This window comes from Mesoplodon bidens, assembly GCF_964165515.1.
Source record: "Mesoplodon bidens genome assembly, contig: HAP1_SCAFFOLD_300, whole genome shotgun sequence".
In the NCBI taxonomy this organism is placed as follows: Eukaryota; Metazoa; Chordata; class Mammalia; order Artiodactyla; family Ziphiidae; genus Mesoplodon; species Mesoplodon bidens.
The window spans coordinates 290,957-316,267 of record NW_027671414.1 but is presented as its reverse complement, the minus strand read 5'-3'; the positions used below and the strand labels follow the sequence as shown (position 1 = coordinate 316,267).

General features: G+C 44.6%; 1 long non-coding RNA gene and 1 pseudogene across 9 annotated transcripts in view; one reads left to right on the top strand and one right to left on the bottom strand.

Annotated features, from left to right (window-relative positions):
• LOC308611428 overlaps positions 1–25,311 on the top strand; it is a 54,496-nt gene that overhangs the window by 15,200 nt on the left and 13,985 nt on the right. The window lies entirely within an intron of this gene.
• On the bottom strand, positions 18,944–25,305 carry LOC308611427 (putative ATP-dependent RNA helicase DDX28; annotated as a pseudogene). The gene is made up of 2 exons (XR_014017893.1): positions 23,461–25,305; positions 18,944–19,550 (listed from the first exon to the last, which is right to left on the bottom strand). The product of XR_014017893.1 is annotated as a putative ATP-dependent RNA helicase DDX28 (transcript).

Sequence of the window (25,311 nt, the reverse complement as noted above, 5' to 3'; positions counted from 1 at the left end):
TTTTGAATTATGGTTTTCTCCGGGTATATGCTCAGTAGTGGGATTGCTGGGTCATATGGTAGTCCTATTTTTAGCTTTTAAGGAACCTCCATATTGTTCTCCATAGTGGCTGTATCAGTTTACATTCCCACCAACAGTGCAGGAGGGTTCCCTTTTCTCCACACCTTCTGCAGCCTTTATACATTATTGTATTAATTTCTGCTGTGCAGCAAAGTGATTCAGTCATATATATACATATATATATATATATATATATATATATTCTTTTCCATTATGGTTTATCAGAGGATACTGAATATAGTTTCCTCTGCTGTACAGTAGGTCTTTGTGGCTTGTCCATCCTATGTAGAATAGTTTGCTTCTGCTATTCCAAAACTCCCAATCTTTCCATCACTCTCTCCTTGGCAACCACAACTCTGTTTTCTATATCTGTGTGTTTGTTTCTGTTTTGCTGACATGTTCATTTGTGTCCTGTTTTCGATTCCACATGTAAGTGATATTATATGGTATTTGTCTTTCTCTTTATGACTTACCTCAGTATCATTATCTCTATGTCCATCCATGTTGCTGCAAATGGCATTATTTCATTCCTTTTTATGTCTGAGTAATATCTATTGTATATGTATACCACACTTTCTTTATACATTCATTTTTTAATGAACATTTAGGTTGTTTCCATGTCTTGGCTATTATAAATAGTGCTTCTATGAACATAGGGTTTTATATATTTTTTGGAATTATAATTTTGTCTAGATATATGTCCAGAAGTGGGATTGCTAGATCAGATGGCAACTCTCTTTATAGTTTTTTTGCGGAACCTCCATACTGTTTTCCATAGTGGCTGCACCAACTTACATGGCCACCAACAGTGCTGAAGGGTTCCCTTTTCTCCATACCCCATCCAGCATTTGTTAATTGTAGATTTTTTTTAATGATGGCCATTCTGATCAGTGTGAAGTGATACCTCATTGTAATTTGGATTTGCATTTCTCTAATAATTAGTGATGATTAGCATCTTTTCATGTGCCTATTGGCTATCTGTATGTCTTCTTTAGAGAAATGTTTATTTAGGTCTTCTACCCATTTTTCCATTGAGTTATTTGTTATATTGTTATTGAGTTGTAGGGGCTGTTTGTATAGTTTGTAAATTAAGCCGTTGTCAGTCTCATCATTTGCTAATATTTTCTCCCAGCCCATAGGTTGTATTTTCATTTTGATTATGGTTTCCTTTGCTGTGCAAAAGCTTATAAGTTTGATTAGTTCCTGTTTCTTTTTTGCTTTTACTGTAAGTCCGCTACGTATGAACAAGTTCTGTTCCAAGAGTGCGTTTGTAAGTCCAGTTTGTTTGTAAGTCCAACAAAGTTAGCCGATGTACCCAGGTTACACAGTCGGCTATATGGTATTGTACCATAATAGGTTTATAATACTTTTCACACAAACAGTATATAAGAAACAAACACAAAAACAAAGAAGACATTTTTAGTCTTACAGTACAGTGACTTGAAAAGTACAGTAATACAGTACAACAGCTGGGATCCTGGGGCTGGCATCGAGGGAACAGGTGAGAAGAGTTACTGATTGGAGGAGGGGGAGGAGGTGGGAGATGGTAGAGGTGAAGGAGTATCAGCAGTAGGAGACAGAAGGCAAGTTCCAATTTCACTCATACCTGACATTGATGACACAGGTTCTGGTTCCTTGCTGGATTTAATTCTATCTACCCTCTTGAAAAACTGACCCATTGATGTCTGGGTCGTAGCTCGTTTCTTCTCATCATAGATGATGACACGGTAGCACTGGTTTGCCTTCTGAATGGCTGCTGCCACCTTTGGGTACCATTGTAGGTTCGAGCCCTGTGCCTCAGAAACTAACAGTGCCTCCTCCAATTTAGAAGATGCCCTTGGCATTTTCTGTGTCGTGAATCTCTTCAGTTCTTCAGTTACTTCTTCTTCCTCCTGTCCCTCTTCATCCTTTCTCTGCGCCTCCAATTCCATCAGTAAGCTCCTCATGTTGCACAGCAAGGAGTTCAGTGAAATCGTCCTCTTGCGGATCTAGCTCCAGCTTCTCGCTGAGGGTCACTACGTTGCTGAAGACCTCTTCAGACTTCTGATCTGCCTTCTCAAATCCACAAACATCATGAACAAACTGTGGGCAAAGTTTCTTCCAAACCCCATTCATGGTGACCAACATACACTCACACCATGCAAAGTCAATGTTTTTTATGGCCTTGTAGATGTTATGGTCCTTCCAAAATTGTCCCTAGGTTCTTCCTGATTTCTCACTTACCTTTACTGCCTGACAAAAAGTGTGACATAAATAATATTTCTTGAAAGTCGCTATAACTTTCTGGTCCATAGGATGGATGAGCAATGCAGTATTCGGTGACAGATGCACTACTTTGACGTTGGGAAAAGTCATCCATGAAAGGGGGGTGGCCCAGAGCATTGTCAAGCAGCAAAAGAATGTTTTTCTGGGACGTCCTTCTCCGAGCAATATTTCTCTACATCTGGGATAAAGTGTTGGCAAAACCAGTCCTGGAACGTGGCCTGTGTAATCCAGGATTTGGGGTTACACTTCCACACAATAGGAAGAGAGTCATTGGCTATGTTTTTGAGTCATTGGCTATGTTTTTAAGGGTTCTTGGGTTCTCTGAATGATGAACTAAGAGAGGCTTCAGCTTCATATCACTGGAAGAATTGCCACCAAACAACAGTTAGCCTATCTGTTTCTGCTTTACAGCCCGGCATCAACTTTTCCTTCTTACTGATGTAACTTCGGTCTGGCATCCTCTTCCAGTACAGTTGTGTCTCATCCACATTAAACACCTGGTTGGGTAAATGCACACCATTATCAATAATTTCTCAAAGTGTTTCAGGAAGTTCCTAGACAGCTACCCTATCTGCACCTGCTGCCTCTCCACTTACTTTTACCTTGTTGAGGTTGGCTCTACCCTTGAACCGATGAAAACAGCCATGGCTGGCATTAAAAAATATGCCCTCTGATTCTTTCCCGTGTTTCTTCTTCAAGTCTTCATAAAGGCTTTTAGCTTTCTCTTGAATCACCATAAGCTGAGCAGGATTTAGCGCTGATGTTGATCCTGCACCTGCCCACTGAGAAGTTTCTCCATCTCCTCCATCACTTTTCCGTGCTTCTTTGATATTTTGTCATGAGCATTGAATATTATATTGGCTGTGGGTTTGTCATAAATAGCTTTTATTATGTTGAGATGTTTCCTTTATACCCATTTTAGTAAGCGTTTTTATCATGAATGGATGTTGAAGTTTCTCAAATGCTTTTTCGGCATCTATTGAGATGATCATTTGTTTTGTGTTTTTCCTTTGTTGATGGAGTGTATCGTGCTGATTGATTGGCATATGTTGAAACAACTTTGTGACACGGGGGTGAATCAGATTCGATCATGGTGTATGATCCTCTTATGTGTTGTCAGATTCGGTTTTCTAATATTCAGTTGAGAATTTTTGCATCCATATTTATCAGAGATATTGGCCTGCAATTTTCTTTTTTGCTAGTGTCTTTCTCTGTGTTGTTGTTGTTTTTTAAAGTCCTTATTGAATTTGTTACAGTATTGCTTCTGTTTTATGTTTTGGTTTCTTATTTGTGAGGCATGTGGGATCTTAGCTCCACCACTAGGCATTGAACCCACACCCCCTGCACTGGAAGGAAAAATCTTAACTGCAGGACCACCAGAAAAGTCCCCATCTGTGTTTTTTTATTTTTCAGTAAATTTCTTTATTTACTTATTTTTGGATGCATTGGGTGTTTGTTGCTGTGAACGGGCTCTCTCTAGTTGTGGCGAGTATGGGTTACTCTTTGTTGTGGTGTGCAGGCTGTTCACTGCACTGGCTTCTTTTTTGCAAAGCATGGGCTCTAGGTGCGTGGGCTTCAGTAGTTGTGGCTATTAGGCTCAGTAGTTATGGCTCGTGGGCTGTAGAGCACAGGCTCAGTAGTTGTGGCACACAGGCTTAGTTGCTCCACGGCATGTGAGATCTTCCCGGACCAGGGCTTGAAACTATGTCCCCTGCATTGGCAGATGGATTCTTAACCACTGTGCCACCAGGGAAGTCCCCCCCCCATCTGGTTTTGATATCAGGGTGATGGTGGCTTCATAGAATGTCATTGGATGTATTCCTTAATCTTCAATCTTTTCGAAGAGTTTGAGAAGAATCAGTGTAAGTTTTGCTTTGTATATTTGGTAGAATTTGCCTGTGAAACCATCTGATCCTGGATTTTTGTTGGTAGGGAGTTTTTGTAAATTACAGTTTCTATTTTGCTTGTAGTGATCAGTCTGTTCAAGTTATCTATTTCTTCTTGATTCAGTTTTGTTTGGCTGTAAAAAACAACATATATTTTAAAGTTATGTTAGCAGCTAAATACTTACCATGTATTAGACCACAAAAGAGCAAAGAAAAAAAATATTAAAGTATTTTTTCCAATAGAAAAAGTATTGAAATATTTTTAAGAAATTGGGATAATAGTACTAGTTACAATATTGACAAATTGTTCTGAAATTAAACACTACTTTATCTAAGATGCATATCATATGCTTATCGTTTTACTGTTTTTAAATACATGGAATGTTTTCACCTTTCTAAAGTAATTATTTTATTTTACCTGTATATTGGGAAAAAATTTTAGTTGCACATAATATAAAAAATTACACTTTAATAGGAGACATTAATCCATTTACCTTTGCTGTAGTATTGAAAATACTTAGGTTTAGAGTTACCATGTTATTGAGTACCCTTTTTTATTTATTTGTTTGTTTGTTTGTTTGTTTGTTTTTTGCGGTACGCGGGCTTCTCAATGTTGTGGCCTCTCCCGTTGCGGAGCACAGGCTCCAGACGTGCAGGCTCAGCAGCCATGGCTCACGGGCCTAGCCGCTCCGTGGCATGTGGGATCTTCCCAGGCCGGGGCACGAACCTGCGTCCCCTGCATTGGCAGGCGGACTCTCAACCACTGCGCCACCAGAGAAGCCCTATTTATTTATTTTTAAAAAAACTTAATTTGGGGGAGGTATAAATTATTTATTTATTTATTTATTTTTAGCATCTTTATTGGACTATAATTGCTTTACAATGGTGTGTTAGTTTCTGCTGTATAACAAAGTGAATCAGCTATACATATAAATATATCCCGATTTCTCCTCCCTCTTGCATCTCCCTCCCACCCTCCGTTTCCCACCCCTCTAAGTGGTCACAAAGCACTGAGCTGATCTCCCCATGCTATGCAGCTGTTTCCTACTAGCTATCTATTTTACATTTGGTAGTATATATAAGTTAATGCCACTCTCTTACTTCGTCCCGGCTTACCCTTCCCCCTCCCCATGTCCTCAAGTCCATTCTCTACGTCTGCGTCTGTATTCCTGTCCTGCCCGTAGTTTCTTCCCAACCATTTTTTTTTCTTTTTTAAAATTCCATATATATGTGTTAGCATACAGTATTTGTTTTTGTCTTTCTGACTTACTTCACTCTGTATGACAGACTCTAGGTCCATCCGCCTCACTATAAATAACTCAATTTCATTTATTTTTATGGCTGATAATATTCCATTTTATATTGAAGATGTGCAAAATCTTTTTTATCCATTCATCAGTTGATGGACACTTAGGTTGCTTCCATGTCCTGGCTATTGCAAATAGAGTTGCAATGAACATTGTGGAACATGATTCTTTTTGAATTATGGTTTTCTCCAGGTATATGCTCAGTAGTGGGATTGCTGTGTCATATGGTAGCTCTATTTTTAGTTTTTTAAGGAACCTCCATACTGTTCTCCATAGTGTCTGTGTATCAATTTACATTCCCACCAACGGTGCAAGAGGGTTCCCTTTTCTCCACACCTCTGCAGCATTTATTGTTTGTAGATTTTTTTAATGATGGCCCTTCTTACCTGTGTGGGATGATACCTCATTGTAATTTTGATTTGCAATTCTCTAATGATCAGTGATGTTGAGCATTCTTTCATGTGTTTCCTGGCAATCTGTATATCTTCTTTGGAGAAATGTCTAATAGGTCTTCTGCCCATTTTGGATTGGCTTGTTTGTTTCTTTGATATTGAGCTGCAGGGGGTGCTTGTAAAGTTTGGAGATTAATCCTTTGCCAGTTGCTTCATTGGCAAATATTTTCTCCCATTCTGGGGGTTGTCTTTTCATCTTGTTTACGTTTTCCTTTGCTGTGCAAAAGCTTTTAAGTCTCATTAGGTCCCATGTTTTTATTTTTATTTTTATTTCCATTTCTCTAGGAGGTGGGTCAAAAAGGATCTTGCTGTGATTGATGTCATAGAGTGTTCTGCCTATGTTTTCCTCTAAGAATTTTATAGTGTCTGGCTTTACATTAAGTCTTTTATCCATTTTGAGTTTATTTTTGTGTATGGTGTAAGGGAGTCTTTTAATTTAATTCTTTTACCTGTAGCTGTCCAGTTTTCCCAGCACCACTTATTGAAGAGGCCGTGATTTCTCCATTCTATATTCTTGCATCCTTTATCAAAAATAAGGTGACCATATGTGTCTGGGTTTATCTCTGGGCTTTCTCTCCTGTTCCGTTGATATATATTTCTGTTTTTGTGCCAGTACCATACTGTGTTGATTACTGTAGCTTTGTAGTATAGTCTGAAGTCAGGGATTCTGATTACTCCAGCTCTGTTTTTCTTCTCAAGATTGCTTTGGCGGTTCGGGGTCTTTTGTGTTTCCATACAAATTGGGAAATATTTTGTGGTAGTTTTCTGAAAAATGCCATTGGTATTTTGATAGGGATTGCATTGAATCTGTAGATTGCTTTGTGTAGTATAGTCATTTCACAGTGTTGATTCTTCCAATCCAAGAACATGGTATATCTCTCCACCTGTTTGTGTCATCTTTGATTTGTTTCATCAGTGTCTTATAGTTTTCTGAGTAAAAGTCTTTTGTCTCCTTAGGTAGGTTTATTCCTAGGTATTTTAATCCTTTTGTTGCATGGGTAAATGGGAGTGTTTCCTTAATTTCTCTTTCAGACTTTTCATCTTTAGTGTATGGGAATGAAAGGGATATCTGTACATTAATTTTGTATCCTGCAGCCTTACAAACTTCATTGAATAACTCTAGTAGGTTTCTGGTAGCACCTTTAGGATTCTCTATATATAGTATCATGTCATCTAGTGGCAAACAGTGACAGCTTAACTTCTTCTTTTCTGAGTTGGATTCCTTTTATTTCTTTTTCTTATCTGATTGTTGTAGGTAAAAATTCCAAAAGTGTGTTGAATAATAGTGGTGAGAGTGGGCAACGTTGTCTTGTTCCTGATCTTAGTGGAAATGGTTTCACTTTTTCACCATTGAGAACAATGATGACTGTGGGTTTGTCATATATGGCCTTTACTATGTTGAGGAAAGTTCCTTCTATGCCTACTTTCTAGAGGTTTATCATAAATGGCTGTTTAATATTGTCGAAAACATTTTCTGCATGTATTGAGATGATCATATGGTTTTTATCCTTCAGGTTTTTTAATATGGTGTATCACATTGATTTGCATGTATTGAAGAATCCTTGCATCACTGGGATAAACCCAGCTTGATTATGGTGTATGATCCTTTTAATGTGCTGTTGGATTCTTTTTGCTAGTATTTTGCTGAGAATTTTTGCATGTATGTTCATCAGTAATATTGGCCTGTAGTTTTCATTATTTGTGACATCTTTGTCTGGTTTTGGTATCAGGGAGATGGTGGTCTCATAGAATAAGTTTGGGAGTGTTCCTCCCTCTGCTATATTTTGGAAGAGTTTGAGAAGGTTAGGTGTTAACTCGTCTCTAAATATTTGATAGACTTTGCCTTTGAAGCCATCTGGTCCTGGGCTTTTGTTTGTTGGAAGATTTTAATGACAGTCTCAATTTCAGTGCTTCGGATTGGTTTGTTTATAGTTTCTATTTCTTCCTGGTTCAGTCTTGGAAGTTTGTGCTTTTCTAAGAATTTGTCCATTTCTTCCAGGTTGTCCATTTTACTGGCATATAGTTGCTTGCAGTAACCTCTCATAATCCTTTGTATTTCTGCAGTGTCAGTTGTTACTTCTCCTTTTTCATTTGTAATTTTATTGATTTGAGTCTTCTCCCTTTTTTTCTTGATGACTCTGGCTAATGGTTTTATCACTTTTGTTTATCTTCTCAAAGAATCAGCTTTTAGTTTTTTTGATCTTTGCTGTTTCCTTCATTTCTTTTTCATTTATTTCTGATCTGACCGTTATGATTTCTTTCCTCTGCTGACTTTGGGTTTTTTTTTTTCTTTCTTTCTCTAATTGCTTTAGGTGTAAGTTTAGTTTGTTTATTTGAGATGTTTCTTGTTTCATGAGGCAGGATTGTATTGCTATAAACTTCCCTCTTAGAACTGCTTTTGCTGCATCCCATAGGTTTGGGGTCGTCATGTTTTCATTGCCATTTGTTTCTAGGTATTTTTTAATTTCCTCTTTGATTTCTTCAGTGATCTCTTGGTAATAAAGTAGTGTATTGTTTAGCGTCCATGTGGTTGTATTCTTTTACAGATTTTTTTCCTGTAATTGATATCTATTCTGATAGCGTTGTCGGAAAAGATACATGATACAATTTCAATTTTCTTAAATTTACCAATGCTTGATTTGTGACCCAAGATATGATCTATCCTGAAGAATGTTCCTCAAACACTTGAGAGTGTATTCTGTTGTTTTTGGATGGAATGTCCTATAAATATCAATTAAGTCCATCTTGTTTAATGTATCATTTAAAGCTTGTGTTTCCTTATTTATTTTCATTTTGGATGATCTGTTCATTGGTGAAAGGGGGGTGTTAAAGTCCCCTACTACGATTGTGTTACCTTCGATTTCCCCTTTTATGGCTGTTAGCCTTTTCCTTATGTATGGAGGTGCTCCTATATTGGGTGCATAAATATGTACAATTGTTATGTCTTCTTCTTAGGTTGATCCCTTGATGATTATGTAGTGTCTTTCTTTGTCTCCTGTAATAGTCTTTATTTTAAAGTCTCTTTTTTCTGATATGAAAATTGCTACTCTAGCTTTCTTCTGATTTCCATTTGCATGGAATATTTTATTCCATCCCCTCACTTTCAGTCTGTATGTGTCCCTAGGTCTGAAGTGGGTCTCTTGTAGACCGCATATATACCGGTCGTGTTTTCAGATCCATTCAGCCAGTCTATGTCTTTTGGTTGGAGCATTTAATCCATTTACATTTAAGGTAATTATTGATATGTATGTTCTTATTACCATTTTCTTAATTGTTTTGGGTTTGTTATTGTACGTCTTTTCCTTCTCTTGTGTTTCCTGCCTAGAGAAGTTCCTTTAGCATTTGTTGTAAAGCTGGTTTGGTGGTGCTGCATTCTCTTAGATTTTGCTTGTCTGTAAAGGTTTTAATTTCTCTGTCGAATCTGAATGAGATCCTTGCTGGATAGAGTAATCTTGGTTGTAGCTTTTCCCCTTTCTTCACTTTAAATATGTCCTGCCTGTCCCTTCTGGCTTGCAGAGTTTCTGCTGAAAGATCAGCTGTTAACCTTATGGGGATTCCCTTGTATGTTTTTTGTTGTTTTTCCCTTGCTGCTTTTAATATTATTTCTTTGCATTTAATTTTTGATAGTTTGATTAATATGTGTTTTGGCATGTTTCTCCTTGGGTGTATCTTGTATGGGACTCTCTGCACTTCCTGGACTTGATTAACGATTTCCTTTCACATATTAGCGAAGTTTTCAACTATAATCTCTTCAAATATTTTCTCTGTCTCTTTCTTTTTCTCTTCTACTTCTGTGACCCCTATATTCTAATGTTGGTGTGTTTAACATTGTCCCAGAAGTGTCTCAGATTGTCCTCAATTCTTATCATTCTTTTTTCTTTATTCTGCTCTGTGGTAGTTATTTCCACTATTTTATCTTCCAGGTCATTTATCCATTCTTCTGCCTCAGTTATTCTGCTATTGTTTCCTTCTAGAAAATTTTCAATTCCATTTACTGTGTTGTTCATCATTGTTTGTTTGCTCTTTAGTTCTTCTAGGTCCTTGTTAAACATGTCTTGTATATTCTCCATTCCAGTTCCAAGATTTGGGATCATATTTAGTATCATTACTCTGAATTCTTTTTCAGGTAGACTGCCTATTTCCTATACATTTGTTTGGTCTGGTGGGTTTTTACCTTGTTCCTTCATCTGCTCTGTGTTTCTCTGTCTTCTCATTTGGCTTTGTGGACGGTGTTTGGGGTCTCCTTTACGCAGGCTGAAGATTCGTAGTTCCCATTGTTTTTGGTATCTGCCCCCAGTGGCTAAGGTTGGTTCAGTGGGTTGTGTATGCTTTCTGGTGGAGAGGACTGGTGCCTGTGTTCTGGTGGGTTTGTCTGGATCTTGTCTTTCTGTTGGGCAGGTCTGCATCCGGTGTTGTGTTTTGGGGTGTCTGTGACCTATTATGATTTTAGGCAGTCTCTCTGATAATTGGTGGGCCTGCATTCCTGTCTTGCTAGTTGTTTGGCATTGGATGTCCAGCACGGGATCTTACTGGTCTTTTAGTGGAGCTGGGTCTTAGCATTGAGACGCATATCTCTGGGATGCTTTCGCCGTTTTGATATTACAAGGTGCCCAAGGTCTCTGGTAGACCAATATTCTGAACTCTGCTCTCCCAACTCAGAGGCACAGGCCTGACACCCGGCTGGAGCACCAAGACCCTCTCAGCCACACAGCTGGGGGTGAGAGCAAGAGCTAGCTTTGGTACATCTCAAAGAACACCAATGAGATTCACTCACCATTTTCTCTCCATCAGTGAAGAAAACAAAATTCAGTGTTCGGTGAGTCAGCCACCTTGGTAGCCAGCCTCCAAGAAGGCCCTAATCATACCCTAATTATCTCCCAGTCATCATGCACCTGTGTGCCTCCTCACAGTTGAAAAGGGCTGATGTTTTAACTAATAAGACATTGCAGAAATGACAAAGTGCAGCTTCCAAAGGTATAAAAGATATTGGAGCTTCTGCTTTGGTTTCTGCTAGATCACTCATCCTGGGGTAAGCCAGCTGCCATATCATGAGGACACTCAAGCAGCCCTAAGGAGAGATTCATGTGGCAAGGAGCTGAGGCCTCTTACTTACAGCCACATGAGTGAGTCAACTCACAAGTCACAATACTTAATTTTATTTATTTATGGTTGTGTTGGGTCTTTGATGCTGCACAGGGTTTCTCTAGTTGTGTCGAGCAGGGGCTACTCATCATTGTGGTGCATGGGTTTCTCCTTGCTGTGGTTTCTCTTCTTGTGGAGTATGGGCTCTAGGTGCATGGACTTCAGTAGTTGTGTCACGCAGGCTCAGTAGTTGTTGCTTGCAGGCTCTAGAACGCAGGCCAAGTAGTCGTGGCACACGGGCTTAGTTGCTCTACAGCCTGTGGGATCTTCCCAGACCCGGGATTGAACCCCTGTCCCCTGCATTGGCAGGCAAATTCTTACCCACTGAGCTACCAGGGAAGTCCAGTGTGCTCTTTTTTAAACCTAGTCTGTTTTCATTATTTTCTATCTTAACTGTTCTATATTAAATAAAAAATAATAATACTCCTTTCTACCCCTCCTCTTTGAGGATGATATATGAAGAAGTATGTCTTATTTATTAATCTGAAATTTTCACCTTACTTTTAAGAAGTAATCACAGTGTCAAATATTTAATACCTTTCACTTCCACCTTGAAAAGCATGGATATTAAAGTGCTAATATAATTACCTTCCCTAGTCTATCATTTTTACTTTTCGTTATGTATAAAAAACAACTAAAAATATGCATGGTTTGTAAGGAAATGACAAATTTCAGAAAATTCAGAATCTGCATACACTCTATACATAGCTTCTAGATACAGACACAGAAAATTGCCAGATACTCAGAGCCCCCCTTGTCCAATTCTAGTGACTCCCCTTAAGGTTTAATATTGTTCTGGTATCTAACAAAAAGATCACTTTACCTGTATTTTGTATTTTATATAAATGTAATGGCACAGTAAAATCACTTTTGGATTGGGCTTTTTTATTTTATGTTGTTTATGAATACGCCTATATGGTTGCCTGTTGTTGTTGTCATGCACTGACACTGTTGCATAGGATTCCATAGTGTAAATATTTAACTATTAATTAATTTTTTCCAAAATGTATTACAATATGAGTGATTTTCAGTTTGGGTCTATTGAGAATTGCACTGGTATATACATACTAGAACTTGAGCTTTGGTGGTATGTGTATAAATTATTGTTCAATATACATGTAGTAGTAAAATTTTTGACTCATAGCTTTCATCTGTTTATCTTTTTAGATATTTCTAAATATTTTCAAAACATTTGTATGATTTTTCATCCTCAGCAGCAGTGAATGAGATTCAAGGATTACACACATTCTTGTCAAACTTGATAATACCTGTCATTTTCATTTGAACTTTCTGGTTGGTGAGTGATAATTCCAGGTATGACTTTTTTGCATTTAATTGACTACTAAGAAGCCAAGCATCTTTTGATATGTTTACTTAGCATTCTGTACTCTCTTTCTTGAAATATCTTTTGGTATATTTTTCCCATCTTTGCTATTACATTATCTTCTTATTGAAGACTTTTTTTTTTTAACATCTGAAGACTTCTTATTTAGGAGTTTTAAATATATACTTGATATAAGTTCTTCTGTCTTTCTGTCTCTCCTCTTTCTTTAGATGAGTGTCAGTTTTTAATGTTAATAACATCTAATTTGTTATTTTCCTCTATTTAGTCTTATTTCTATTTATTTATGTAATCTTCTTATCTGTTGCAGAACACATTATATATTCTAAACCACAAATATGTTTTCGTTTCTTCAATAAATCTAATTGTTAAGCTTTAAATTTAAGTTAACTTTCTGAACTAAATATGTTGTGTCATAGTGAGCATTAATTTGTCTATGACAGCTGAAGGGTTACATTTATTCAGAAAATGTTGTATTCAGCTTTCTTTTCATTTGCTCCTACTTCTCATTGATTCACAGAGGTAAACATCACTTCATCCATGGATCTGACTTTTCTTGATTTCTCATGGTCATTCTCATTAATTCTTCTTGCCTCATGAAATCTTTAGGCATTGCATTATTCCACAAAAGCAAAAAGCTTCCTTGGGCCTTTTTCCTCAGAAGATTGATTATTCCCACATTTTAAATGGGAGATTGCAGTAAGTTAGGAGAAAATGCCACAGGGGTCTCTCTCTTTTTTTTTTTTTCTTTCACATCTTGTATCAGCCTCTGCTTGCACTCTGTGTTCAAAGATTTTTGTACAACACATTGATAGAAGTGCCAGGTGTTTCTCTCCTTGGGGCATAAGACAGATTAATTACCTGACAAATAAAATAAAGACAGTGTCCTTCTCTGTTCACATGTTGGAAAGGATTGCTTGCATCCTAATTTAAAAGTTTCAGGTGAGTGAAGCTTAAGATTCCAAAGCTTTAATCCATATTTGCACCATGCACAGCATCCAACAGGACTGCTTTACATAACCCCATGAGACTTTTGTGTGCAAGTGAAATAGATAAAAATATAAAACTATTGCTGTCGTTTTGGGTCATAAAAAAGATTTTTTGTCTCATTTAAAATATATTTTTTTCTAAAATCCAAAAACGTGTCAGGCTAAAATATTGGAATTTCAAACATGGTAAAACCCCTTTTGAACGAGGCGAAGTGAGACTTCTTTGTAGTGCTGATTTGCATTGCCCACTTGCTTGGTTGGCCAAAAAGGGCCTACGCGTTTTTTCCTTAATATATTCAGGAAAAAGAAAACGTACGCCCATTTTGGCCAACTGCATCATTGTCGAAGTTCTGCCGCTTTTCATGTGCTTTAAAGGCGACTCCGATCTACCTCTTGAAAACGGTTTCCTGCAATTCTGCCTTGTTTTCAAATCCTCTTCGTTGCCTTACCTCAATAAGGTACGAAAGTTATCATTTATTATCCTGCAGGTTTGTGAATTTTAGTGCCTCTGAGATCCATTTTTCAACTCGCCTTTTTGGGAGCTGGCCTCCAAACCGCAGGATTGCTTCAGGCCCTATTCTGGTTCCGGGGGGCAGGCAGAGCCTTTGGTTAATTCTTCTTCCTGATTGGAAATTAGAGTGACATGTGTCTGTCCAAACACCTAGAGCTGATCTCTCATTGGTTCCCCCTCTACCTGTTCAACCTCTGGACAAATTGCAAACTGTACGAAACAGGAGGTTAAAGGTGCTGATTCTCCAAGTGGGGAGATTGTTGGTAAAGCAGCTGGAATGGCGAACCCGAGCACCACGAGATGAAAAATGAGGTGCGTTTTAGAAACGTTTCCCGATCATATGGTGTACCATCCTCTGGGTTTCCCATGCATGTTTTAGCTGTCGGAAGATTCCCTTGAACCTGGAGATTTCTGACCCATGGAATGGGTAGCACACAGTATTACTTTAAAGGGTCTGCATTTGCTCACGCAACCTCACCAATCCGGTCGCCCCCAAGAGTGTCCAGCCTTATGTCTCTTCCAGCTGTGGGTCTAGATGTGGTCAATCCAGGTTGCATCACAGCCACTGAACGAATTTTGTAAGAATTTCTCTCTCTTTCACTATCTTTGCTTTTTTTTGTAGTTTGTATTTATAATGGGATTTAGCTGATTTTCAATGCTGTGTTTGTGCCTCTTTACACCCACCATATTCACTTACCGAGAAATATCAATACATACTTTTTAAGATTCTTACTACGTGGATATATTCTTCTGTGGTGAATAAGGTGTGTTGAATCCAGTTCACTGAGCAATGAGTATGTCTTCTCTATTACATATTTGGTTGATTGAATGGTATCTGTGCTAATTTCAAACTGTTGTTTTATGCATCACCCCACCTCACCTTTCCCCTTAAGCAGCCATAAGTGTGTTTTCTAAATGTGTGACTCTGTTCTGTTTTGTAATTTAGTTCATGTAGCGATTTTTACATTCCGTCTATAACTGATATCTTATGATAAGTTTCTTTTTTTTTTTTTTTTTTTGCAGTATGTGGGCCTCTCACTGTTGTGGCCTCTCCCCTTGCGGAGCACAGGCTCCGGACGCGCAGGCTCAGCGGCCATGGCTCACAGGCTCAGCCGCTCCACGGCATGTGGGATCTTCCCGGACCGGGGCACGAACCCGTGTCCCCCGCATCGGCAGGCGGACTCTCAACCACTGCGCCACCAGGGAAGCCCTATGATAAGTTTCTTTATCTGTGTGACGTATTTCTCTTAGAATCATCGTACCTAAATCCACTCATTATGCTGCTACTAGCCTTAGGACATTGATTTCATGGCTGAGTGATATTCCATTGTACATAAGTACTACAACTTGTTTATCCATTTTTCTCTTTCATGAGATACTTAAGGTGTACCCGAGTCGAGGATTTTGTGAACACAGCAGCCCTAAAATTTGGGGTGCCTGTGTCCTGTCGATTTTTGGTTTTCTCAAGATATAAGCCCATGAGTGGAAGTGCCCTGTGCTCTGTAGCTCTGTTTTTTAGATGTTTTAGGAAACACCATACAATTTTCGAGAGTGGCCGTTGGCAATTTATATCACGCCCATCAGCGTAAAAAAGCTCCCTTTTCTCCTTGACTTGCCCTGCATTTCTGGTTTTTACACTTTTTCAGCATGGCCCTTTCGACCGATGCCTAGTGAGACTTCTTTGCAGTGTTGATTTGCATTGCCCGCTTGTTTGGTTGGCCAAAAAGGGCGAATGCGTTTTTTCCTGAATATATTCAGGTGCTCACCAGGGCATGTAGCAGGTGTGGGTGAGTGTCACGTAGCGCACACCCAGCGCATAGAAGGTACGCAAGATGGAGAGGCTACTGTCCAGTGAGTGCCCGCCCTCCACACCAGTAAGGCAAGCCAACTTCCGGGTATTGTTGAGAGCTGGGGGCACGTAGGTCAGATGATCATTTTCAGAGGCAGGGGTAGCTTACTGAAGTCCCTAACACCCACTACCACCAGTCTGTTTACCTTTTTTTTTTGGCCGTGCCACGCAGCATGAGGGCTCTTAGTTCCCCCACCGGGGATCAAACCCGACCCCCCTGCAGTGGAAGCGTGGAGTCTTAACCTCTAGACTACCAGGGAAGTCCCCCATCTACCTTTAACTGAGGTCACAAGCTCCAGCTCAGAATAGGAGGCACACATGAGGCGGATGAGGTCAATTTGTTCCAGGATGAGGCGCACAGCATCCCGTTCGTGGGTCTGGCATGGGACGTAGGCTGACCAGAACTGAGGGAAGGCCAGGGCTTAGTTTGGGCTTTGGAACTCCTTGGGCTTCTCATAGCCTCCTCAGCTGGCACAGCACTTACTGTGCCCAGAAGTCACATGTAATGCGTTGCTTTTTCTGTGGTACTTGGAAGCCCGTCAGGTGGGCTCACTGTGACCCCTGTAGCCCCCAGCATCCATGGCATGGCACTTTCTAGGTCACTATGGTAACTTCGTTCCAATGTGACTAACCTGTGGTCTCTGTGGCCCCCAAACTGCCCCACATTCCCCAGCAGCCATGGTGGCACCTTGTGTGTCCCTTTGGTACCTGGCCACCCACGAGACCATCTTTCAGCCTGTCCAAGCTGGTCTAGCCATGGCTGAAATTGCGCAGATTACCATGCTATAGCCCATTGTGGTAAAACTGCCTCAGGACCAGGGGCATGTTGTTGTGGCTGGAGGGAGGTCAAGGCAAATGGGTGGGCTCCTTAGGTCTTGGGATCGGGCAGGACACATTGCCTGGCCTGGGCCAGCCTGGGGGTCCCCCACCTCACACTGTCACACAGACTATACTAGGAGCAGCTGAGGCCTGGGCTGAGGGTTTCCCACCAGGGAGGGGATGACAGAGAAGGGGAAGGGCATCCATAGATGATGGAGAGGACATCCAGGGGTGGTGTGAGGGAGCCTCCCCACTAGCGCTACATGCTCCGGACCTCCTCCCCTGCCCAGGGCCAGGCTAGGCCCCCACCGGCCCCCAGCAGCCCGCACACACTGCAGCCACCCTTCCACAAGCGGGAAGTCCCGCATCAGGGCCCGCGTGCGCTCCCGCGGACTTGGGGTGCTGGAGGTGCCCAGCGTGGTCTGCACGAGGGTTACTGATCACAGCAGCAGACCCAGCAGGAGCAGCAGGCACAGCAGAGGCCGCTGGCTGCGTGCACGGGGACCTTCGAGGCCCCCGGGCCGCAAGCTGCGCAGGGCAAGGCAGGCGGGCAGAGGCGGGTCTGAGAGGGGCGGGCGATGGGGTTCTGCCCGTCGACACAGGCCACCCAGCGGCGCGGCCTCGCGAGGGGGGCGGGGTGAGGGAGGGGATACAGAGTCACAGGACCCTGCGACCCGTGTGTGGAGAGCCGCGATCCGGGAAGCCCGGCAGCCACAGGGCGGCACTGCCCTCCCGCCCCCTGCTCAGAGGCAGCTCCCGCGGGCTAAGCTGGCCTCTGCTGAGAGCCCACTCGCCTCCCATCGCGGGTTCCCTCCGCCCCCGCCCCTCTTCCCACACCCACTGCTCCGAGGGGGCGCCCTAGGGTGCTCTCCCCCGCCTCTAACCTTCCTGTCCAAAATGAGGTGCTTCTCTCGGAGGGCCACCTGCAGCCCGTGGCCTCCCGGGAGCACACCTCGTCCCCATCTGCCTGCAGCCGGCCCCGCCCACCCCGAGGGCTGCGTGCGAGGGTCTCTGTGGCCACAAGTGCTCTGGGCTCCCGGTTTCCCGGTACTGGGCCATGGGGGCTGGTGTGGGGGAAGAGATAGTTTCTGGAAATGGGGGGGGGTAACCTTGTGAGCTCTGGACTCAGGAGGGGGCCCTCTGCCCCCGACCTTCTCTCTCCTCCTACTTGACTCCCCAACCTGCATGACCATTCTCTGGGGACTTGAACCAGCGCTTGGGAACTATCAGGAACCTCCCCCACTTCTGTCAGCCAGCCTCAGGAGAGCGCCCTCAGGAGCTGCTACACCTCCCCAGGGCCTGAATAGAGGGACTTTTGGGATGTGAACTGAACAACCTTCTGGGGAGAGTCAACACCCTTTTACTCAACAGAGCAGGAACTCAGTCAGTAGGCTATTTGTGTGGAAGGAAATGAAGTCGCTTCCATGGCAGAAGAGCCTCCACCGCAGCAACCTTCGTCCCAGAGCTGCTGGCTGACCTTCTGGCCAGGATCCCTCCTACCTCAGCGTGGAAGGCCCGGCCTCGTGGAGAAGTGTAGGTTCTGAAGAAAGACCTGGCACCTGGGTTCTGCTGCTACACTTGCCTTATCTCGTGGCCCTTGTGGCTCTAGCTTTCCCAGAAACCTCAAGGGCTAAGTGCCTGTGCTTGCTCAGAGGCCGCACGCCATTCCCCATTTCCAGCCTCAGGCCCTCCCTCTAGCTGCCTCCTCTAGGGACCCCCTCCCCCCAACACACACACACACACACACGCACACTGGGGATGTGCCTTCTCACAGCAGCTCAACCACTGAGATGATTTAGGGACTGTGCCCAAACTCCTGCATCCCCAGCCTCTCAAGTTTTTGCTCTGATCCCTGGCACCCCCTGGAGCTGTTCCACCTTTGGAACCTTTCCCAGGTGGCAGGAGTGCCTAGCACAGGGGTAGTGACCTAAGTCTGAGCACTGGTGACCCTACAAATCTGTTACAGAAAAACATTTTATTGAGCAGTAAGGGACCCCACTGGGGACAGAAAGGGCTGGCAATAAAGGAGCATGTGAACCTCGGGGCGGGGTACGTGCTGCTTGACTCTCCATCCTGTTCTTGCTTCAGGGAGCAGGGCTTCCTGGGCCTCTCTGTCCTGCCTCCTGAGACCCCAGGCAGGAGGCTCTTTGGGAAGCCACAGATTGCTGCTTTCAGTTTCAAAAAGGCCAGCTCCCCCCTGGTTTGTGGTGGTGGCCGCTGACAATGGCTCAGGGCAGGAGCCCATGTGGTAGACTGCTAAGGCTTCTCTGCACCCTGTCTCTGCTCCTGCATCCTCCTCGGCTCGCAAAGTGCAAACTTCACTTTCTCCAGCTCACAAAGGGGCCCGTGAGGATTGAGCAGAGGAATGCCAGGTTTTCTTCCAGGCCAGCTTCCGCCCTGGGATGTTCAGGGCAGACTCTCATTTCAAACCTCACTTTCTGAGGCTCCTGGCTTATGGCCATTTAGTGTGCAGGGAGGCTCCTGGCTGAGGAAGGCTCAGACAGAACGACGCAGGTTCTAATCTGTGGTAGTGGGCAGTGGGGGAGGGGGCGGGAGGGGTCACTGCAGGAAGAGGCATTCGCTGTCTTAGGCAGTTAAACCATTGCCCTGTCTTCAGAATGGTTCAGCCAGCAAGATTCTGTGGAGTCCGCCTCCTGGTACCATGCTACAATCGCCGGATTTTGGGTCTGGAGCAACCGAGATCTTCGTCCGACTCTTCCGGAGCGTGCTTTCTCTCGGGAGCACATCTGGGGACTGGCTTCTCGGCTTCCGCCTTTGCTGGCATGGCCAAAGGAGCATCCCCGTAGGCCCGGTAGCCACCAACCAGGCAGTATGTCTCCCCATGCCGGCCCAACTGCGTTTCTCCACACCCTCGGTTGAGGACATGGTAGTGACCAGGTTTAGGGGGAGAAATGGGAGCCACAGCTGCTGCAAAGAAAATCAGAACTGATCAGTCACTTCTGCTGTACACAGTCTCCTGCCAGAATTTCCCTCTCTCATGTCTCTCCCAGTTTCTGGCTGAAGACCTTTAATCTACTTGACATCCCAAACACAGACTTGGCCCATCACCTCTATGAGTCCCTAGAGAAGGGACACTGGCTGCAAAAGCAATTCCTAGAGCCTACGGCTGCATCAGGTGAGGTAGTCTCTTCACCGTTGCCAGGGAAAACAGTAGAACCCGAAAGAAATTGCAATCATGATCCTCTCCATCTCTCCCTTCCACAACAGAGAAAACATTTCTTGCAGTGTGTCACTTCTGAGGCTTTAATGGAAACGTCTTTCAAGTTTTGGAAAAAGATAACCTAATATAAATTGGTTAAGGACCCCTCCCACTTTGGCAACCCCTCTTGGGCCCCATTTATACTGCCTGTTACAACCACACTGAACTCTAGCCCTCTGATACTTTTATCTAGATTAGAACAAGGCCAAATACTGAGGCACAGTGATCAGGAGACTCAGAACCGGGTTCTGGGTACCAAGTGTAGGCTCACATCCACCCAGCCTCCTGGGACACCATCTGCTCAGCCCTCCAGTCTCACTAGCGCTTCATCACCCCCCTTGGTCCTTCCGGTCTTCCCATGAATAGGGCACCACCCTCTCCCCTAGTACTCAGCAGCTCAGTATGGGATGTGTCTGAGGGGACCGATATAGATGTGTACATGGCAGCACAGAGGCGCCTGGGTTTGAAGGTGCGGTTCCAACTGCTCCGTTTACCATCTGCCAACAAAAATGCGCTTGTCTTTTGCTAAGAGGCCAATCAGGAAAGGGTCTGAGTAGAAGCATCCTGTAGCCCAAAGCGGAAGGCTACATTTATAAAGATCAGAAGCTTCCTGAACACTAGTTCAGGGATGACCTTTCACTTGTCCTCAGCAGTGAGCACTGTGGGACCCTGAAGGTGTCCCAGGTCACTGGTATTACTTACAGCTGGGAAAGTGCTGAGGTTTACGTAGTGGGCAAGCCCCACAGGAACATGTGGCAGCCAGGTGAGGTTGTGTGTACACCATGCCTCTTCTACAGGTGCCCGGTCTCGGTGTACCTGCTGCGCTGCCCAGTCAGGGAACAGAGCACAGGTTTGAGTAAATATAGACGATCCGGTCAGACATTCTCTCTCAGACAACCAAAGAGATTGGTATCTGGTGGAGAACTGGTAGGGAAGTTTCTCTGAGAGCAGCACGTTTCCATAGTTACGCTGCCATGGAAACTGTGAGAAGGCCTGTGAGGTCATCACTACCCAGTGAGGTCATAAAAAGGAACCTGTGACTTGCGGTCAGGCTTCAGGAGGAGGGGCAGTTTTGTGGAGGAGAGCAGGGTGGAGGCAGAGGTACTCTGCCTGGCCCCTCACACCTGGGCCTCCCCACCCATGCCCTAGTCTAGTAGACACCCCACGTGGGGCGTGCAGGTGGGCTGGTACAGGAGGGCAAGAGAGACCCACATTCTGAAATTGGCTTGAGAGGCAAGATTAACGTTAAGAGACAGCTAGGTTGTATGGCACTGACCCTAAGAGGCAGAGAATTGTGTGGACTGGGGAATCAGGGAAGGCTCCTTGGCAGTGGGCCTGAAGGACAAGTGAGATTTGGACCCATGGGGAAGAGAGGGAAGACATTCCAGTTTGGAAAAATACAAGCAAAGACACACTCTTCTCGACCTTGTCCTGCCCCAAATATAAATTCATAGAACCCTCACATTTTTACACCTGAGGGCTTAGAAAAACCAAGATGTTAAGGAGCCTACCCAGTGTTACACAGCTAGTGGAGAGGGGTTCTGCTCAATGGTTACGTTCATGTCGGGGCTCCGGATTTACAGCTGATAGGAATGTGAGGACAAGCTCATGCCGTTTCAAACATTTCCAAGTGATACTGAGAGAGATGTTAAAGGTGCAAAATGAGGGTGCTGAATGACCTCACAAAGTGGGAATGGTGGGCCCATTTTAATATGAAATTCAAAACAAATTCATGACAAAAGGACATAATACAAAATGACAACATAATCATTACACTCCCCTCTCCCCTAGAAGTAAAAATCATTATAATCCTCTCTCTCTCCACCATGAAAGGATGAGATAAAGGCTCAGCAGCAGCCCCCGTGAAAATCATGGTCAACACTGTGAAGAGGGGTTAGTAAGACAACTTGGTCCGACTCAGAGAAGGAAAGAGACAACTCTGCCCTTAGCCTGATCAGGCCCACAGGAAGGAACCACATCTGGGGCAGCTTTTGATAGTGTGGCAATGAGAGAGAACCTTCTTTAGGAGGGGACTCCCTGTTGCCGACCTTGAAAAAGCGAAGATGGGACCTTCGTTTACTGGGGCTGTTGCAGAGGGGATGTGCCCATGAGGTAGAGACTGCTTGGACTACCCTTTTACCCTGGTTGAGAACCACAGCACCTTCTATCCCTAAACTGCTTGAATCAGTGGGTGCCCGTTAGGACAGACGAAGTCAGGCCTCATTGGAGCAGACTGCCTTTGGGAGTGGTAGAAGGTAAAATGTGAAGGGGAATGCTCTGGCGGAGGTTTGTCACGGCAGGTGGGCCAGCATGAGACCATTCAGAATCTCCAAGGCTCCGGAGATTACTTGGCTGGGAGCATCCCTCTGATGTGGTGTGGGGACTCCTACCTTAACAGGACCTGGCTGGGCATCTGGGGGAGGCAGAATAAACGGTTTATTAACTTAAGAGAGCGAGAGAATCACCTGGGGGGTTCCACCAAACCACTTAAAAAGCCTTGTACCTGGATTCTTGAGCCAACCCTCAGAAAACTTATCTAGATCTGGAGTAGGGCTCAGGAAGCTGCACTTTTCATAAGCTTCCTGGGCAGTCCCACCACAGTGGTCCATGGATAGAGAGACCAAATTATTGTGTATTCTCGGTTGCTTTTGGGAGTCAAAGTGGGCAATATTAAAAACTGCAGCAGGCATATGTATAAACGGAATATTCAAGGCAAGCAGAGGTGTATAGTTATTCTATGCATGAATCAGATTTGAGAAAAGCTAGCCTGGTGGTTAAAGAACACAACCCTGAGGACAGACAAACCAGATTCTTTCCTACTGACTTGTGTGATTTTGACCAAGTTCTTTTATCCTTCTGACTGTTTCTTCATATGGAAAAGAGCTATGACTGTACATTTAGCACAGTATTCTCTTTCGGCAAAGGTTGCTCTGGGTCCATTTGTGTTCTCTGCAACTTAACCCTTTCCAGTGCGCATTTTTAAGTTGTTTGGTGAAGTATTACATTTGACTTTCAACAGTTCATTACATTGGGCAAAGCTTATATAATGCTGCAGAGACTAGAACCTATGCAGAGATAGTGAGAGGATGTTATAAGCTTATTCTGCTGGTTTATAAAAAAGTTTAACCTTTTCTTCTCTTCCTCCACCTGCCACCAAGAGATGAGAAAGAAGGCAGAGCCTGGAAATGCACACCAAGCAATATTTCTGTGTCACTTTGCCTTTTATTCCTCTGCCAGTACTTCCCAGAGAGATTTCACCAAAAGTGCCTAAGCTTGCCATGGCCATTGTTGTGAAGAAAATTTCTCTTTATTGCTAGTCACATCCCCTTTTCCTTCTCCTGGAGGCTTAATGGATGTTTGGGGGCAGGAAACAAAATTTAAACTAAAACATCAATTGAAAGAGCCTTCGTCCTAAGTGTGGTAGTTTGGAGTGTGAATCTTCTCAGGGTCTACTGAATTCTGCCCCAGTGGAAACTGTTATTAAGGGGAACCCATAGAAACATCGCTTATTGTTAGAAACCATGACATAATACAGAGCCAAGATCGACATTCTTCACGTGAAAGACTACAGAGAGCCAAGCTCAGTAGTTCACCCTCAAGTGTTGGCCAGCAACTTACCTTTTGAAGCCAGACAGCAGCCCGGGTCTTCAGAAAGTGACTAGGCAGCCCAGAGCACCCTACTGACAAGTGTGCTCACCCATCCAGCACAGAGGGAAAGGTCCCTGTTATGGCATCATATATAAGCCTGCTGCAATAAGGTTTGCTGGTGCAAAGGCTCTCTCACTGAGGACCCCAGTCCTGGAAGGCTTCTCCTCTGGCAAGCTGCCAGTTCAATCTTCTGAGCCAGGCTCACGTCCCAGGGATGGGTCACAAAGCTGATGACAGTGACTGGCACCTCGATCCCCACCCGGCCCACCCTCCCTGCTCTGTGGATGTAGTCTTGCAGGGTGAGAGGGAAATCATAATTGATGACTAGCTCCATCTGGGTGCTGTCCAGGCCCTGAGAGGCGATGTCTGTGCAGAGAAGAATGTCTCGGGAGCCCTTCTGGAAGGACTGGAAGATGCCTGCTCTCATTGAGGCTGGCATTTGTCCCTGCAGTCTTAAGTGTTGGATTTTGTGGTCATCCAGAATATATACCCCAGCCAGTTCACAGCGCTGTAGCAATTACAGAACACCAGAACAGTTCCTGCGGCGCCAGTCCTATATGCTCTGTCATGCTGCCTAAGGATCTGTACCAACCCAGTCACCTTCTCTGTTCCCTTCGGCCTCATGAATGTCTGTCTGACATGAGGCATGATGCAGTGGAGCTTGTCACTGGTAACGGGGGTTAAAGAGTCTAAGCTGGCAACTTTACTCAGCAGCTGGCCTACACCTTCGGGAAATGTGGCACCCACCAGCACTAACTGAGCTTTGGGATTGAAGGGGTCTTTTATGTCAGCTGAGCCTTCTGCTATATGGCTCCCCTCCAAGATGTAATCCACCAGTTCCAGGAAGATTTCATCCAACAGCATGTCTGCATCATCCAACACCAAGAAGGAGAGCTTCTCCAGGCTGATCAGTTGAGTTTACAGGGCCTTCCACAGAGCCCCCAGAGTGGCCACCAGAATATCTGCTGGAGGTTGTTTGGACAGTTGCAGCCGGATCCTCCTCATGCCATGGCCTCCCCCTAACTCCCGCACCTGGAGGTCCAAGGAGCTGCCCAAGGCCTGGGCCACGGCACGTACCAGTTCGGCTAATTCTCGAGAAGGCACAAGAACCAGGCCTCGAGGAGCAGGGATACGACAGGGGTCCAGCCTTGGCTGGCCCAACAGCCGTTGAAGGAGAGGTAGCATGTAGCTGAGAGTTTTGCCACTGCCGGTTTCTGCGGCGCAGAGAATGTGGCGGCCGCGAAGAAGTCGGGGAATGGTACTCGACTGCACGTTTGTGGGCCGAACAACTTCGGGAGCAGCCTCCTGTAGCGCGCTCAGAACGGGGAGCTCCAGACACACTTCAGTGCAGCTGCCCTTGGGCGAAAGGTTCCGCAGCGCTGGAGCCTCATGTTGCGCGCACTCGATGGAGAAATGGTCCGCGTGGGTGCACCGATTCCTCCAGCCCCACGAAGAGAGTGGCGCGGGTTCCAAGAGCCCAGCGTGAGGTGAGCCGGCTGGTTCAAGTCGGGTCGCCGCACTGACATCAGCGTCAGCCCAGGACGCGCCAGCATCGGGCGCGGGGGGGGCCCGCTGCCCACTCTGCCGCTCTTCCTGCCGCCGCTGTAGAGCCCGCGGGATGCGCACCACGGGCAGGGGCTCGATGGGACCGCAGACCGTCAGGTCCCGGCGAGGCGCCAGAAGCAACCGAGCCGCGAGCGACAACAGCCGCAGCCGCCGTGCGAGAGCCATACGCCCCTCGTTGCGGGAGAGGCGCACGACAGTGACGTCACAGGCGCGCCAAGGCCTCGCAGACGGTGGCCGGCGCGGCTCAGTAAGGCC